Source organism: Balaenoptera physalus (assembly GCF_965194825.1).
Source record: "Balaenoptera physalus genome assembly, contig: HAP1_SCAFFOLD_2729, whole genome shotgun sequence".
NCBI classification, from domain to species: domain Eukaryota; kingdom Metazoa; phylum Chordata; class Mammalia; order Artiodactyla; family Balaenopteridae; genus Balaenoptera; species Balaenoptera physalus.
In genome coordinates, this window is record NW_028124093.1 from 9,214 (window position 1) to 26,436 (window position 17,223).

At 48.3% G+C, this 17,223-nt stretch overlaps 2 long non-coding RNA genes across 2 annotated transcripts; one reads left to right on the forward strand and one right to left on the reverse strand.

Moving 5' to 3' along the window:
- Window positions 1-496: 496 nt before the first annotated feature.
- On the reverse strand, window positions 497-2,495 carry LOC309654313. Its single transcript, XR_014260132.1, has 2 exons — window positions 2,165-2,495; window positions 497-1,301 (listed from the first exon to the last, which is right to left on the reverse strand). It is a non-coding gene; the product is annotated as an uncharacterized lncRNA (long non-coding RNA).
- On the forward strand, window positions 1,295-10,517 carry LOC309654314. The gene is made up of 3 exons (XR_014260133.1): window positions 1,295-1,678; window positions 8,578-8,959; window positions 10,255-10,517. It is a non-coding gene; the product is annotated as an uncharacterized lncRNA (long non-coding RNA).
- The last annotated feature ends 6,706 nt before the right edge of the window (window positions 10,518-17,223 follow it).

Genomic DNA, 17,223 nt, shown 5'->3' on the forward strand with positions numbered 1-17,223 from the left:
CGTGTTAACCTAGAAATTGGAGACTGATGGCACAAGGCTTGTTTTGCCAATAGGAAAGTTCCATTCATGTGGCCTTGAAGATACCTGAAAAGCATTGTTGTTGCCGGGGATTTAGTCACTGCCTGCATGCTTCTGCTAAGAAAATGGATTTTCCCGAAAGAAACCTTGTGCTTCCAGTTCCTAGTTGGAAGCTCACCCTGCTCCTCTCTTTAACTAAAGTGAAAGTCAAGGGGACCACTAGCCTCGATGTAAGGCCCTGAATATCCTTACAAAACGGGAGGCATGCAAGAGCTCCTTGAGGCCTTCAACGCTGTTCTGCTTTAGTTTAACGGTAGTAGCTTTCCAAGACTCCTAGGAACATTAGTTCAACACCCGTTTCGGTAACAGAACACTGCATAGAGCAAGGAAGCTCTGGTCCTCCGTGTATGCTGCGTGTCAACCTAGAAATTGGAGACTGATGGCACAAGGCTTGTTTAGCCATTAGGAAAGCTCCGTTCATGCGGCCTCGAAGATACCTGAATAGCATTGTTGTTGCCGGGGATTTAGTCACTGCCTGCCTGCTTCTGCGAAGAAAATGAGTTTTCCTGAAAGAAACCTTGTGCTTCCAGTTCCTAGTGGAAGCTCACCCTGCTCTGCTCCATAACTAAATGAAAGTCAAGGGGAGCACTAGCCTCGATGTAAGGCCCTGAATATCCTTACAAAACGGGAGGTATGCAGCAGCTTCATGAGTCCTTGAACGCTGTTCTGCTTTAGTTTAACGGTAGTAAGCTTTCCAAGAATCCTAGAGACCTTGCTTCAGCACCCGTTTCGGTATCAGAAAACTGCCTAGAGCCAGGAAGCTTTGGTCCTGCGTGTATGCCGCATATGAACTTACAAATTGGAGACTGATGGCACAAGGCTTGTTTTCCCATTCTGAAAGCTCCGTTCATGCGGCCTCGAATATACCTGAAACGCATTGTTGTTGCCAGGGTTTTAGTCACTGCCGGCATGGTTCTGAGAAGATATTGAGTTTTCCGGTAAGAAACCTTGTGCTTCCAGTTCCTATTTGGAAGCTCACCCTGCTCTGCTCTATACCTAAAGTGAAAGTCAACGTGAGCCCTGGCCTCGAAGGAAGGCCCTGATTGGCCTTGCCAAACGAGAGGCGTGGAGCAGCTCCATGAGGCCTTCTTCACTGTTCTGCTTCAGTTTCACAGTGGTAAGCTTTTCAAGACTCTTAGGGACCTGCTACAGCACCCGTTTCGGTAACAGTTCACTGCAAAGAGCCAGGAAGCTCTGGTCCTCCGTGTATGCTGCGTGTCAACCTAGAAATTGGAGACTGATGGCACAAGGCTTGTTTTCCCATTAGAAAAGCTCCGTTCATGCGGCCTCGAAGATACCTGAAAAGCACTGTTGTTGCCAGGGTTTAGGTCACTGCCGGCATGGTTCTGAGAAGATATTGAGTTTTCCGGTAAGAAACCTTGTGCTTCCAGTTCCTATTTGGAAACTCACCCTGCTCTGTTCTATACCTAAAGTGAAAGTCAACGTGAGCCCTGGCCTCGAAGGAAGGCCCTGATTTGCCTTGCCAAACGAGAGGCGTGGAGCAGCTCCATGAGGCCTTCTTCAGTGTTCTGCTTCAGTTTCACGGTAGTAAGCTTTTCAAGACTCTTAGGAACCTGCTACAGCACCCGTTTCGGTAACAGTACACTGCATAGAGCCAGGAAGCTCGGGTCCTCCGAGTATGCTGTGTGTCAACCTAGAAATTAGGAAACTGATGGCACAAGGCTTGTTTTGCCAATAGGAAAGCTCCGTTCATGCGGCCTCGAAGATACCTGAAAAGCATTGTTGTTGCCAGGGATTTAGTCACTGCCTGCCTGCTTCTGCAAAGAAAATGAGTTTTCCTGAAAGAAACCTTGTGCTTCCAGTTCCTATTTGGAAGCTCACCCTGCTCTGCTCTGTTCCTAAAGTGAAAGTCAAAGTGAGCCCTGACCTAGAAGGAAGGCCCTTTTTTGCCTTGCCAAACGGGAGGCGTGGAGCAGCTCCATGAGGCCTTCTTCACTGTTCTGCTTCAGTTTCTCGGTCGTAAGATTTTCAAGACGCTTAGGGACCTGCTACAGCACCCGTTTCCGTAACAGTACACTGCATAGAGCCAGGAAGCTCTGGTACTCCGTGTATGCTGGGTGTCAACCTAGAAATTGGAGACTGATGGCACAAGGCTTGTTTTCCCATTAGGAAAGCTCCGTTCATGCGGCCTCGAAGATACCTGAAAAGCATTGTTGTTGCCGGGGATTTAGTCACTGCCTGCCTGCTTCTGCTAAGAAAATGACTTTTCCCGAAAGAAACCTTGTGCTTCCAGTTCCTAGTTGGAAGCTCACCCTACTCTGCTGTATAACTAAAGTGAAAGTCAAGGGGAGCACTAGCCTCGATGTAAGGCCCTGAATATCCTTACAAAACGGGAAGCATGCAGCAGCTCCTTGAGGCCTTCAACGCTGTTCTGCTTTAGTTTAACGTTAGTAAGCTTTCCAAACTCCTAGGAACCTTACTTCAACACCCGTTTTGGAAACAGAACAGTGCATAGAACCAGGAAGCTCTGGTCCTCCGTGTATGCTGCGTGTCAACCTAGAAATTGGAGACTGATGGCACAAGGCTTGTTTAGCCATTAGGAAAGCTCGGTTCATGCGGCCTCGAAAATATTTGAATAGCAGTGTTGTTGCCGGGGATTTAGTCACTGCCTGCCTGCTTCTGCGAAGAAAATGAGTTTTCCTGAAAGAAACCTTGTGCTTCCAGATCCTAGTTGGAAGCTCACCCTGCTCTGCTCCGTAACTAAATGAAAGTCAAGGGGAGCACTAGCCTCGATGTAAGACCCTGAATATCCTTACAAAACGGGAGGTATGCAGCAGCTTCATGAGGCCTTGAACGCTGCTCTGCTTTAGTTTAACGGTAGTAAGCTTTCCAAGACTCCTAGAGACCTTGCTTCAGCACCCGTTTGGGTGTCAGAAAACTGCCTAGAGCCAGGAAGCTTTGGTCCTGCGTGTATGCCGCATATGAACTTACAAATTGGAGACTGATGGCACAAGGCTTGTTTGCCCATTCTGAAAGCTCCGTTCATGGGGCCTCGCATATACCTGAAAAGCATTGTTCTTGCCCGGGTTTTAGTCACTGCCGGCATGGTTCTGAGAAGATATTGAGTTTTCCGGTAAGAAACCTTGTGCTTCCAGTTCCTATTTGGAAGCTCACCCTGCTCTGCTCTATACCTAAAGTGAAAGTCAACGTGAGCCCTGGCCTCGAAGGAAGGCCCTGATTGGCCTTGCCAAACGAGAGGCGTGGAGCAGCTCCATGAGGCCTTCTTCACTGTTCTGCTTCAGTTTCACGGTCGTAAGCTTTTCAAGACTCTTAGGGACCTGCTACCGCACCCCTTTCGGTAACAGTTCACTGCAAAGAGCCAGGAAGCTCTGGTCCTCCGTGTATGCTGCGTGTCAACCTAGAAATTGGAGACTGATGGCACAAGGCTTGTTTTCCCATTAGAAAAGCTCCGTTCATGCGGCCTCGAAGATACCTGAAAAGCATTGTTGTTGCCAGGGATTTAGTCACTGCCTGCCTGCTTCTGTAAAGAAAATGACTTTTCCTGAAAGAAACCTTGTGCTTCCAGTTCCTATTTGGAAGCTCACCCTGCTCTGCTCTGTTCCTAAAGTGAAAGTCAAAGTGAGCCCTGACCTAGAAGGAAGGCCGTTTTTTGTCTTGCCAAACGGGAGGCGTGGAGCAGCTCCATGAGGCCTTCTTCACTGTTCTGCTTCAGTTTCACGGTCGTAAGATTTTCAAGACGCTTAGGGACCTGCTATAGCACCCGTTTCCGTAACAGTACACTACATAGAGCCAGGAAGCTCTGGTCCTCCGTGTATGCTGCGTGTTAACCTAGAAATTGGAGACTGATGGCACAAGGCTTGTTTTACCAATAGGAAAGTTCCATTCATGCGGCCTTGATGATACCTGAAAAGCATTTTTGTTGCCGGGGATTTAGTCACTGCCTGCCTGCTTCTGCTAAGAAAATGAGTTTTCCCGAAAGAAACCTTGTGCTTCCAGTTCCTAGTTGGAAGCTCACCCTACTCTGCTGTATAACTAAAGTGAAAGTCAAGGGGAGCAGTAGCCTCGATGTAAGGCCCTGAATATCCTTACAAAACGGGAAGCATGCAGCAGCTCCTTGAGGCCTTCAACGCTGTTCTGCTTTAGTTAAACGTTTGTAAGCTTTCCAAACTACTAGGAACCTTACTTCAACACCCGTTTCGGAAACAGAACAGTGCATAGAACCAGGAAGCTCTGGTCCTCCGTGTATGCTGCGTGTCAATCTAGAAATTGGAGACTGATGGCACAAGGCTTGTTTAGCCATTAGGAAAGCTCGGTTCATGCGGCCTCGAAAATATTTGAATAGCATTGTTGTTGCCGGGGATTTAGTCACTGCCTGCCTGCTTCTGCGAAGAAAATGAGTTTTCCTGAAAGAAACCTTGTGCTTCCAGTTCCTAGTTGGAAGCTCACCCTGCTGCTCCATAACTTAATGAAAGTCAAGGGGAGCACTAGCCTCGATGTAAGGCCCTGAATATCCTTACAAAACGGGAGGTATGCAGCAGCTTCATGAGGCCTTGAACGCTGCTCTGCTTTAGTTTAACGGTAGTAAGCTTTCCAAGTCTCCTAGAGACCTTGCTTCAGCACCCGTTTGGGTGTCAGAAAACTGCCTAGAGCCAGGAAGCTTTGGTCCTGCGTGTATGCCGCATATGAACTTACAAATTGGAGACTGATGGCACAAGGCTTGTTTGCCCATTCTGAAAGCTCCGTTCATGGGGCCTCGAATATACCTGAAAAGCATTGTTCTTGCCCGGGTTTTAGTCACTGCCGGCATGGTTCTGAGAAGATATTGAGTTTTCCGGTAAGAAACCTTGTGCTTCCAGTTCCTATTTGGAAGCTCACCCTGCTCTGCTCTATACCTAAAGTGAAAGTCAACGTGAGCCCTGGCCTCGAAGGAAGGCCCTGATTGGCCTTGCCAAACGAGAGGCGTGGAGCAGCTCCATGAGGCCTTCTTCACTGTTTTGCTTCAGTTTCACGGTGGTAAGATTTTCAAGACTCTTAGGGACCTGCTACAGCACCCGTTTCGGTAACAGTTCACTGCAAAGAGCCAGGAAGCTCTGGTCCTCCGTGTATGCTGCGTGTCAACCTAGAAATTGGAGACTGATGGCACAAGGCTTGTTTTCCCATTAGAAAAGCTCCGTTCATGCGGCCTCGAAGATACCTGAAAAGCATTGTTGTTGCCGGGGATTTAGTCACTGCCTGCCTGCTTCTGCTAAGAAAATGACTTTTCCCGAAAGAAACCTTGTGCTTCCAGTTCCTAGTTGGAGGCTCACCCTACTCTGCTGTATAACTAAAGTGAAAGTCAAGGGGAGCACTAGCCTCGATGTAAGGCCCTGAATATCCTTACAAAACGGGAAGCATGCAGCAGCTCCTTGAGGCCTTCAACGCTGTTCTGCTTTAGTTTAACGTTAGTAAGCTTTCCAAGACTCCTAGGAACCTTACTTCAACACCCGTTTCGGTAACAGAACAGTGCATAGAACCAGGAAGCTCTGGTCCTCCGTGTATGCTGCGTGTCAACCTAGAAATTGGAGACTGATGGCACAAGGCTTGTTTAGCCATTAGGAAATCTCTGTTCATGCGGCCTCGAAAATACCTGAATAGCATGGTTGTTGCCGGGGATTTAGTCACTGCCTGCCTGCTTCTGCCTAGACAATGAGTTTCCCTGAAAGAAACCTTGTGCTTCCAGATCCTAGTTGGAAGCTTACCCTGCTCTGCTCCATAACTAAATGAAAGTCAAGGGGAGCACTAGCCTCGATGTAAGGCCCTGAATATCCTTACAAAACGGGAGGTATGCAGCAGCTTCATGAGGCCTTGAACGCTGTTCTGCTTTAGTTTAACGATAGTAAGCTTTCCAAGACTCCTAGAGACCTTGCTTCAGCACCCGTTTGGGTGTCAGAAATCTGCCTAGAGCCAGGAAGCTGTGGTCCTCCGTGTATGCCGCATATGAACTTACAAATTGGAGACTGATGGCACAAGGCTTGTTTGCCCATTCTGAAAGCTCCGTTCATGCGGCCTCGAATATACCTGAAAAGCATTGTTCTTGCCCGGGTTTTAGTCACTGCCGGTATGGTTCTGAGAAGATACTGAGTTTTCCGGTAAGAAACCTTGTGCTTCCAGTTCCTATTTGGAAGCTAACCCTGCTCTGCTCTATACCTAAAGTGAAAGTCAACGTGAGTCCTGACCTAGAAGGAAGGCCCTTTTTGGCCTTGCCAAACGGGAGGCGTGGAACAGCTCCATGAGGCCTTCTTCACTGTTCTGCTTCAGTTTCACGGTCGTAAGCTTCTCAAGAGTCTTAGGGACCTGCTACAGCACCCGTTTCGGTAACAGTACACTGCATAGAGCCAGGAAGCTCTGGTCCTCCGAGTATGCTGTGTGTCAACCTAGAAATTAGGAAACTGATGGCACAAGGCTTGTTTTGACAATAGGAAAGCTCCGTTCATGCGGCCTCGAAGATACCTGAAAAGCATTGTTGTTGCCAGGGATTTAGTCACTGCCTGCCTGCTTCTGCAAAGAAAATGAGTTTTCCTGAAAGAAACCTTGTGCTTCCAGTTCCTATTTGGAAGCTCACCCTGCTCTGCTCTGTTCCTAAAGTGAAAGTCAAAGTGAGCCCTGACCTAGAAGAAGGCCCTTTCTTGCCTTGCCAAACGGGAGGCGTGGAGCAGCTCCATGAGGCCTTCTTCACTGTTCTGCTTCAGTTTCACGGTCGTAAGATTTTCAAGACGCTTAGGGACCTGCTACAGCAGGCGTTTCCGTAACAGTACAATGCATAGAGCCAGGAAGCTCTGGTCCTCCGTGTATGCTGTGTGTCAACCTAGAAATTGGAGACTGATGGCACAAGGCTTGTTTAGCCATTAGGAAAGCTCTGTTCATGCGGCCTCGAAGATACCTGAAAAGCATTGTTGTTGCCGGGGATTTAGTCACTGCCTGCCTGCTTCTGCTAAGAAAATGACTTTTCCCGAAAGAAACCTTGTGCTTCCATTTCCTAGTTGGAAGCTCACCCTACTCTGCTGTATAACTAAAGTGAAAGTCAAGGGGAGCACTAGCCTCGATGTAAGGCCCTGAATATCCTTACAAAACGGGAAGCATGCAGCAGCTCCTTGAGGCCTTCAACGCTGTTCTGCTTTAGTTTAACGTTAGTAAGCTTTCCAAGACTCCTAGGAACCTTACTTCAACACCCGTTTCGGTAACAGAACAGTGCATAGAACCAGGAAGCTCTGGTCCTCCGTGTATGCTGTGTGTCAACCTAGAAATTGGAGACTGATGGCACAAGGCTTGTTTAGCCATTAGGAAAGCTCTGTTCATGCGGCCTCGAAAATACCTGAATAGCATTGTTGTTGCCGGGGATTTAGTCACTGCCTGCCTGCTTCTGCGAAGAAAATGAGTTTTCCTGAAAGAAACCTTGTGCTTCCAGATCCTAGTTGGAAGCTCACCCTGCTCTGCTCCGTAACTAAATGAAAGTCAAGGGGAGCACTAGCCTCGATGTAAGGCCCTGAATATCCTTACAAAACGGGAGGAATGCAGCAGCTTCATGAGGCCTTGAACACTGTTCTGCTTTAGTTTAACGGTAGTAAGCTTTCCAAGACTCCTAGAGACCTTGCTTCAGCACCCGTTTGGGTGTCAGAAAACTGCCTAGAGCCAGGAAGCTGTGGTCCTGCGTGTATGCCGCATATGAACTTACAAATTGGAGACTGATGGCACAAGGCTTGTTTGCCCATTCTGAAAGCTCCGTTCATGCGGCCTCGAATATACCTGAAAAGCACTGTTCTTGCCCGGGTTTTAGTCACTGCCGGCATGGTTCTGAGAAGATATTGAGTTTTCCGGTAAGAAACCTTGTGCTTCCAGTTCCTATTTGGAAGCTCACCCTGCTCTGCTCTATACCTAAAGTGAAAGTCAACGTGAGCCCTGGCCTCGAAGGAAGGCCCTTTTTGGCCTTGCCAAACGGGAGGCGTGGAACAGCTCCATGAGGCCTTCTTCACTGTTCTGCTTCAGTTTCACGGTCGTATGCTTCTCAAGACTCTTAGGGACCTGCTACAGCACCCGTTTCGGTAACAGTACACTGCATAGAGCCAGGAAGCTCTGGTCCTCAGTGTATGCTGCCTGTCAACCTAGAAATTAGGAAACTGATGGCACAAGGCTTGTTTTGCCAATAGGAAAGCTCCGTTCATGCGGCCTTGAAGATACCTGAAAAGCATTGTTGTTGCCAGGGATTTAGTCACTGCCTGCCTGCTTCTGCAAAGAAAATGAGTTTTCCTGAAAGAAACCTTGTGCTTCCAGTTCCTATTTGGAAGCTCACCCTGCTCTGCTCTGTTCCTAAAGTGAAAGTCAAAGTGAGCCCTGACCTAGAAGGAAGGCCCTTTTTTGCCTTGCCAAACGGGAGGCGTGGAGCAGCTCCATGAGGCCTTCTTCACTGTTCTGCTTCAGTTTCACGGTCGAAAGATTTTCAAGACCCTTAGGGACGTGCTACAGCACCCGTTTCCGTAACAGTACACTGCATAGAGCCAGGAAGCTCTGGTCCTCCGTGTATGCTGGGTGTCAACCTAGAAATTGGAGACTGATGGCACAAGGCTTGTTTTCCCATTAGGAAAGCTCCGTTCATGCGGCCTCGAAGATACCTGAAAAGCATTGTTGTTGCCGGGGATTTAGTCACTGCCTGCCTGCTTCTGCTAAGAAAATGATTTTCCCGAAAGAAACCTTGTGCTTCCAGTTCCTAGTTGGAAGATCACCCTACTCTGCTGTATAACTAAAGTGAAAGTCAAGGGGAGCACTAGCCTCGATGTAAGGCCCTGAATATCCTTACAAAACGGGAAGCATGCAGCAGCTCCTTGAGGCCTTCAACGCTGTTCTGCTTTAGTTTAACGTTAGTAAGGTTTCCAAGACTCCTAGGAACCTTACTTCAACACCCGTTTCGGTAACAGAACAGTGCATAGAACCAGGACGCTCTGGTCCTCCGTGTATGCTGTGTGTCAACCTAGAAATTGGAGACTGATGGCACAAGGCTTGTTTAGCCATTAGGAAATCTCCGTTCATGCGGCCTCGAAAATACCTGAATAGCATGGTTGTTGCCGGGGATTTAGTCACTGCCTGCCTGCTTCTGCCTAGACAATGAGTTTCCCTGAAAGAAACCTTGTGCTTCCAGTTCCTAGTTGGAAGCTCACCCTGCTCTGCTCCATAACTAAATGAAAGTCAAGGGGAGCACTAGCCTCGATGTAAGGCCCTGAATATCCTTACAAAACGGGAGGTATGCAGCAGCTTCATGAGGCCTTGAACGCTGTTCTGCTTTAGTTTAACGGTAGTAAGCTTTCCAAGACTCCTAGAGACCTTGCTTCAGCACCCGTTTGGGTGTCAGAAAACTGCCTAGAGCCAGGAAGTTTTGGTCCTGCTTGTATGCCGCATATGAACTTACAAATTGGAGACTGATCGAACAAGGCTTGTTTGCCCATTCTGAAAGCTCCGTTCATGCGGCCTCGAATATACCTAAAAAGCATTGTTGTTGCCCGGGTTTTAGTCACTGCCGGCATGGTTCTGAGAAGATATTGAGTTTTCCGGTAAGAAACCTTGTGCTTCCAGTTCCTAGTTGGATGCTCACCCTGCTATGCTCTATACCTAAAGTGAAAGTCAACGTGAGCCCTGGCCTCGAAGGAAGGCCCTTTTTGGCCTTGCCAAACGGGAGGCGTGGAACAGCTCCATGAGGCCTTCTTCACTGTTCTGCTTCAGTTTCACGGTCGTAAGCTTCTCAAGACTCTTAGGGACCTGCTACAGCACCCGTTTCGGTAACAGTACACTGCATAGAGCCAGGAAGCTCTGGTCCTCAGTGTATGCTGCCTGTCAACCTAGAAATTAGGAAACTGATGGCACAAGGCTTGTTTTGCCAATAGGAAAGCTCCGTTCATGCGGCCTCGAAGATACCTGAAAAGCACTGTTGTTGCCAGGGATTTAGTCACTGCCTGCCTGCTTCTGCAAAGAAAATGAGTTTTCCTGAAAGAAACCTTGTGCTTCCAGTTCCTATTTGGAAGCTCACCCTGCTCTGCTCTGTTCCTAAAGTGAAAGTCAAAGTGAGCCCTGACCTAGAAGGATGGCCCTTTTTTGTCTTGCCAAACGGGAGGCGTGGAGCAGCTCCATGAGGCCTTCTTCACTGTTCTGCTTCAGTTTCACGGTCGTAAGATTTTCAAGACGCTTAGGGACCTGCTATAGCACCCGTTTCGGTAACAGTTCACTGCAAAGAGCCAGGAAGCTCTGGTCCTCCGTGTATGCTGCGTGTCAACCTAGAAATTGGAGACTGATGGCACAAGGCTTGTTTTCCCATTAGAAAAGCTCCGTTCATGTGGCCTCGAAGATACCTGAAAAGCATTGTTGTTGCCGGGGATTTAGTCACTGCCTGCCTGCTTGTGCTAAGAAAATGACTTTTCCCGAAAGAAACCTTGTGCTTCCAGTTCCTAGTTGGAAGCTCACCCTACTCTGCTGTATAACTAAAGTGAAAGTCAAGGGGAGCACTAGCCTCGATGTAAGGCCCTGAATATCCTTACGAAACGGGAAGCATGCAGCAGCTCCTTGAGGCCTTCAATGCTGTTCTGCTTTAGTTTAACGTTAGTAAGCTTTCCAAGACTCCTAGGAACCTTACTTCAACACCCGTTTCGGTAACAGAACAGTGCATAGAACCAGGAAGCTCTGGTCCTCCGTGTATGCTGCGTGTCAACCTAGAAATTGGAGACTGATGGCACAAGGCTTGTTTAGCCATTAGGAAATCTCTGTTCATGCGGCCTCGAAAATACCTGAATAGCATGGTTGTTGCCGGGGATTTAGTCACTGCCTGCCTGCTTCTGCCTAGACAATGAGTTTCCCTGAAAGAAACCTTGTGCTTCCAGATCCTAGTTGGAAGCTTACCCTGCTCTGCTCCATAACTAAATGAAAGTCAAGGGGAGCACTAGCCTCGATGTAAGGCCCTGAATATCCTTACAAAACGGGAGGTATGCAGCAGCTTCATGAGGCCTTGAACGCTGTTCTGCTTTAGTTTAACGATAGTAAGCTTTCCAAGACTCCTAGAGACCTTGCTTCAGCACCCGTTTGGGTGTCAGAAATCTGCCTAGAGCCAGGAAGCTGTGGTCCTCCGTGTATGCCGCATATGAACTTACAAATTGGAGACTGATGGCACAAGGCTTGTTTGCCCATTCTGAAAGCTCCGTTCATGCGGCCTCGAATATACCTGAAAAGCATTGTTCTTGCCCGGGTTTTAGTCACTGCCGGTATGGTTCTGAGAAGATATTGAGTTTTCCGGTAAGAAACCTTGTGCTTCCAGTTCCTATTTGGAAGCTAACCCTGCTCTGCTCTATACCTAAAGTGAAAGTCAACGTGAGTCCTGACCTAGAAGGAAGGCCCTTTTTGGCCTTGCCAAACGGGAGGCGTGGAACAGCTCCATGAGGCCTTCTTCACTGTTCTGCTTCAGTTTCACGGTCGTAAGCTTCTCAAGACTCTTAGGGACCTGCTACAGCACCCGTTTCGGTAACAGTACACTGCATAGAGCCAGGAAGCTCTGGTCCTCCGAGTATGCTGGGTGTCAACCTAGAAATTAGGAAACTGATGGCACAAGGCTTGTTTTGCCAATAGGAAAGCTCCGTTCATGCTGCCTCTAAGATACCTGAAAAGCATTGTTGTTGCCAGGGATTTAGTCACTGCCTGCCTGCTTCTGCAAAGAAAATGAGTTTTCCTGAAAGAAACCTTGTGCTTCCAGTTCCTATTTGGAAGCTCACCCTGCTCTGCTCTGTTCCTAAAGTGAAAGTCAAAGTGAGCCCTGACCTAGAAGGAAGGCCCTTTTTTGCCTTGCCAAACGGGAGGCGTGGAGCAGCTCCATGAGGCCTTCTTCAGTGTTCTACTTCAGTTTCACGGTCGTAAGATTTTCAAGACGCTTAGGGACGTGCCACAGCACCCGTTTCCGTAACAGTACACTGCATAGAGCCAGGAAGCTCTGGTCCTCCGTGTATGCTGGGTGTCAACCTAGTAATTGGAGACTGATGGCACAAGGCTTGTTTTCCCATTAGGAAAGCTCCGTTCATGCGGCCTCGAAGATACCTGAAAAGCATTGTTGTTGCCGGGGATTTAGTCACTGCCTGCCTGCTTCTGCTAAGAAAATGATTTTCCCGAAAGAAACCTTGTGCTTCCAGTTCCTAGTTGGAAGCTCACCCTACTCTGCTGTATAACTAAAGTGAAAGTCAAGGGGAGCACTAGCCTCGATGTAAAGCCCTGAATATCCTTACAAAACGGGAAGCATGCAGCAGCTCCTTGAGGCCTTCAACGCTGTTCTGCTTTAGTTTAACGTTAGTAAGCTTTCCAAGACTCCTAGGAACCTTACTTCAACACCCGTTTCGGTAACATAACAGTGCATAGAACCAGGAAGCTCTGGTCCTCCGTGTATGCTGTGTGTCAACCTAGAAATTGGAGACTGATGGCACAAGGCTTGTTTAGCCATTAGGAAAGCTCTGTTCATGCGGCCTCGAAAATACCTGAATAGCATTGTTGTTGCCGGGGATTTAGTCACTGCCTGCCTGCTTCTGCGAAGAAAATGAGTTTTCCTGAAAGAAACCTTGTGCTTCCAGATCCTAGTTGGAAGCTCACCCTGCTCTGCTCTGTAACTAAATGAAAGTCAAGGGGAGCACTAGCCTCGATGTAAGGCCCTGAATATCCTTAGAAAACGGGAGGTATGCAGCAGCTTCATGAGGCCTTGAACGCTGTTCTGCTTTAGTTTAACGGTAGTAAGCTTTCCAAGACTCCTAGAGACCTTGCTTCAGCACCCGTTTGGGTGTCAGAAAACTGCGTAGAGCCAGGAAGCTTTGGTCCTGCTTGTATGCCGCATATGAACTTACAAATTGGAGACTGATCGAACAAGGCTTGTTTGCCCATTCTGAAAGCTCCGTTCATGCGGCCTCGAATATACCTAAAAAGCATTGTTGTTGCCCGGGTTTTAGTCACTGCCGGCATGGTTCTGAGAAGATATTGAGTTTTCCGGTAAGAAACCTTGTGCTTCCAGTTCCTAGTTGGATGCTCACCCTGCTATGCTCTATACCTAAAGTGAAAGTCAACGTGAGCCCTGGCCTCGAAGGAAGGCCCTTTTTGGCCTTGCCAAACGGGAGGCGTGGAACAGCTCCATGAGGCCTTCTTCACTGTTCTGCTTCAGTTTCACGGTCGTAAGCTTCTCAAGACTCTTAGGGACCTGCTACAGCACCCGTTTCGGTAACAGTACACTGCATAGAGCCAGGAAGCTCTGGTCCTCAGTGTATGCTGCCTGTCAACCTAGAAATTAGGAAACTGATGGCACAAGGCTTGTTTTGCCAATAGGAAAGCTCCGTTCATGCGGCCTCGAAGATACCTGAAAAGCACTGTTGTTGCCAGGGATTTAGTCACTGCCTGCCTGCTTCTGCAAAGAAAATGAGTTTTCCTGAAAGAAACCTTGTGCTTCCAGTTCCTATTTGGAAGCTCACCCTGCTCTGCTCTGTTCCTAAATTGAAAGTCAAAGTGAGCCCTGACCTAGAAGAAGGCCCTTTCTTGCCTTGCCAAACGGGAGGCGTGGAGCAGCTCCATGAGGCCTTCTTCACTGTTCTGCTTCAGTTTCACGGTCGTAAGATTTTCAAGACGCTTAGGGACCTGCTACAGCAGGCGTTTCCGTAACAGTACAATGCATAGAGCCAGGAAGCTCTGGTCCTCCGTGTATGCTGTGTGTCAACCTAGAAATTGGAGACTGATGGCACAAGGCTTGTTTAGCCATTAGGAAAGCTCTGTTCATGCGGCCTCGAAGATACCTGAAAAGCATTGTTGTTGCCGTGGATTTAGTCACTGCCTGCCTGCTTCTGCTAAGAAAATGACTTTTCCCGAAAGAAACCTTGTGCTTCCATTTCCTAGTTGGAAGCTCACCCTACTCTGCTGTATAACTAAAGTGAAAGTCAAGGGGAGCACTAGCCTCGATGTAAGGCCCTGAATATCCTTACAAAACGGGAAGCATGCAGCAGCTCCTTGAGGCCTTCAACGCTGTTCTGCTTTAGTTTAACGTTAGTAAGCTTTCCAAGACTCCTAGGAACCTTACTTCAACACCCGTTTCGGTAACAGAACAGTGCATAGAACCAGGAAGCTCTGGTCCTCCGTGTATGCTGTGTGTCAACCTAGAAATTGGAGACTGATGGCACAAGGCTTGTTTAGCCATTAGGAAAGCTCTGTTCATGCGGCCTCGAAAATACCTGAATAGCATTGTTGTTGCCGGGGATTTAGTCACTGCCTGCCTGCTTCTGCGAAGAAAATGAGTTTTCCTGAAAGAAACCTTGTGCTTCCAGATCCTAGTTGGAAGCTCACCCTGCTCTGCTCCGTAACTAAATGAAAGTCAAGGGGAGCACTAGCCTCGATGTAAGGCCCTGAATATCCTTACAAAACGGGAGGAATGCAGCAGCTTCATGAGGCCTTGAACACTGTTCTGCTTTAGTTTAACGGTAGTAAGCTTTCCAAGACTCCTAGAGACCTTGCTTCAGCACCCGTTTGGGTGTCAGAAAACTGCCTAGAGCCAGGAAGCTGTGGTCCTGCGTGTATGCCGCATATGAACTTACAAATTGGAGACTGATGGCACAAGGCTTGTTTGCCCATTCTGAAAGCTCCGTTCATGCGGCCTCGAATATACCTGAAAAGCACTGTTCTTGCCCGGGTTTTAGTCACTGCCGGCATGGTTCTGAGAAGATATTGAGTTTTCCGGTAAGAAACCTTGTGCTTCCAGTTCCTATTTGGAAGCTCACCCTGCTCTGCTCTATACCTAAAGTGAAAGTCAACGTGAGCCCTGGCCTCGAAGGAAGGCCCTTTTTGGCCTTGCCAAACGGGAGGCGTGGAACAGCTCCATGAGGCCTTCTTCACTGTTCTGCTTCAGTTTCACGGTCGTATGCTTCTCAAGACTCTTAGGGACCTGCTACAGCACCCGTTTCGGTAACAGTACACTGCATAGAGCCAGGAAGCTCTGGTCCTCAGTGTATGCTGCCTGTCAACCTAGAAATTAGGAAACTGATGGCACAAGGCTTGTTTTGCCAATAGGAAAGCTCCGTTCATGCGGCCTTGAAGATACCTGAAAAGCATTGTTGTTGCCAGGGATTTAGTCACTGCCTGCCTGCTTCTGCAAAGAAAATGAGTTTTCCTGAAAGAAACCTTGTGCTTCCAGTTCCTATTTGGAAGCTCACCCTGCTCTGCTCTGTTCCTAAAGTGAAAGTCAAAGTGAGCCCTGACCTAGAAGGAAGGCCTTTTTTGCCTTGCCAAACGGGAGGCGTGGAGCAGCTCCATGAGGCCTTCTTCACTGTTCTGCTTCAGTTTCACGGTCGAAAGATTTTCAAGACCCTTAGGGACGTGCTACAGCACCCGTTTCCGTAACAGTACACTGCATAGAGCCAGGAAGCTCTGGTCCTCCGTGTATGCTGGGTGTCAACCTAGAAATTGGAGACTGATGGCACAAGGCTTGTTTTCCCATTAGGAAAGCTCCGTTCATGCGGCCTCGAAGATACCTGAAAAGCATTGTTGTTGCCGGGGATTTAGTCACTGCCTGCCTGCTTCTGCTAAGAAAATGATTTTCCCGAAAGAAACCTTGTGCTTCCAGTTCCTAGTTGGAAGATCACCCTACTCTGCTGTATAACTAAAGTGAAAGTCAAGGGGAGCACTAGCCTCGATGTAAGGCCCTGAATATCCTTACAAAACGGGAAGCATGCAGCAGCTCCTTGAGGCCTTCAACGCTGTTCTGCTTTAGTTTAACGTTAGTAAGGTTTCCAAGACTCCTAGGAACCTTACTTCAACACCCGTTTCGGTAACAGAACAGTGCATAGAACCAGGACGCTCTGGTCCTCCGTGTATGCTGTGTGTCAACCTAGAAATTGGAGACTGATGGCACAAGGCTTGTTTAGCCATTAGGAAATCTCCGTTCATGCGGCCTCGAAAATACCTGAATAGCATGGTTGTTGCCGGGGATTTAGTCACTGCCTGCCTGCTTCTGCCTAGACAATGAGTTTCCCTGAAAGAAACCTTGTGCTTCCAGTTCCTAGTTGGAAGCTCACCCTGCTCTGCTCCATAACTAAATGAAAGTCAAGGGGAGCACTAGCCTCGATGTAAGGCCCTGAATATCCTTACAAAACGGGAGGTATGCAGCAGCTTCATGAGGCCTTGAACGCTGTTCTGCTTTAGTTTAACGGTAGTAAGCTTTCCAAGACTCCTAGAGACCTTGCTTCAGCACCCGTTTGGGTGTCAGAAAACTGCCTAGAGCCAGGAAGCTTTGGTCCTGCTTGTATGCCGCATATGAACTTACAAATTGGAGACTGATCGAACAAGGCTTGTTTGCCCATTCTGAAAGCTCCGTTCATGCGGCCTCGAATATACCTAAAAAGCATTGTTGTTGCCCGGGTTTTAGTCACTGCCGGCATGGTTCTGAGAAGATATTGAGTTTTCCGGTAAGAAACCTTGTGCTTCCAGTTCCTAGTTGGATGCTCACCCTGCTATGCTCTATACCTAAAGTGAAAGTCAACGTGAGCCCTGGCCTCGAAGGAAGGCCCTTTTTGGCCTTGCCAAACGGGAGGCGTGGAACAGCTCCATGAGGCCTTCTTCACTGTTCTGCTTCAGTTTCACGGTCGTAAGCTTCTCAAGACTCTTAGGGACCTGCTACAGCACCCGTTTCGGTAACAGTACACTGCATAGAGCCAGGAAGCTCTGGTCCTCAGTGTATGCTGCCTGTCAACCTAGAAATTAGGAAACTGATGGCACAAGGCTTGTTTTGCCAATAGGAAAGCTCCGTTCATGCGGCCTCGAAGATACCTGAAAAGCACTGTTGTTGCCAGGGATTTAGTCACTGCCTGCCTGCTTCTGCAAAGAAAATGAGTTTTCCTGAAAGAAACCTTGTGCTTCCAGTTCCTATTTGGAAGCTCACCCTGCTCTGCTCTGTTCCTAAAGTGAAAGTCAAAGTGAGCCCTGACCTAGAAGGATGGCCCTTTTTTGTCTTGCCAAACGGGAGGCGTGGAGCAGCTCCATGAGGCCTTCTTCACTGTTCTGCTTCAGTTTCACGGTCGTAAGATTTTCAAGACGCTTAGGGACCTGCTATAGCACCCGTTTCGGTAACAGTTCACTGCAAAGAGCCAGGAA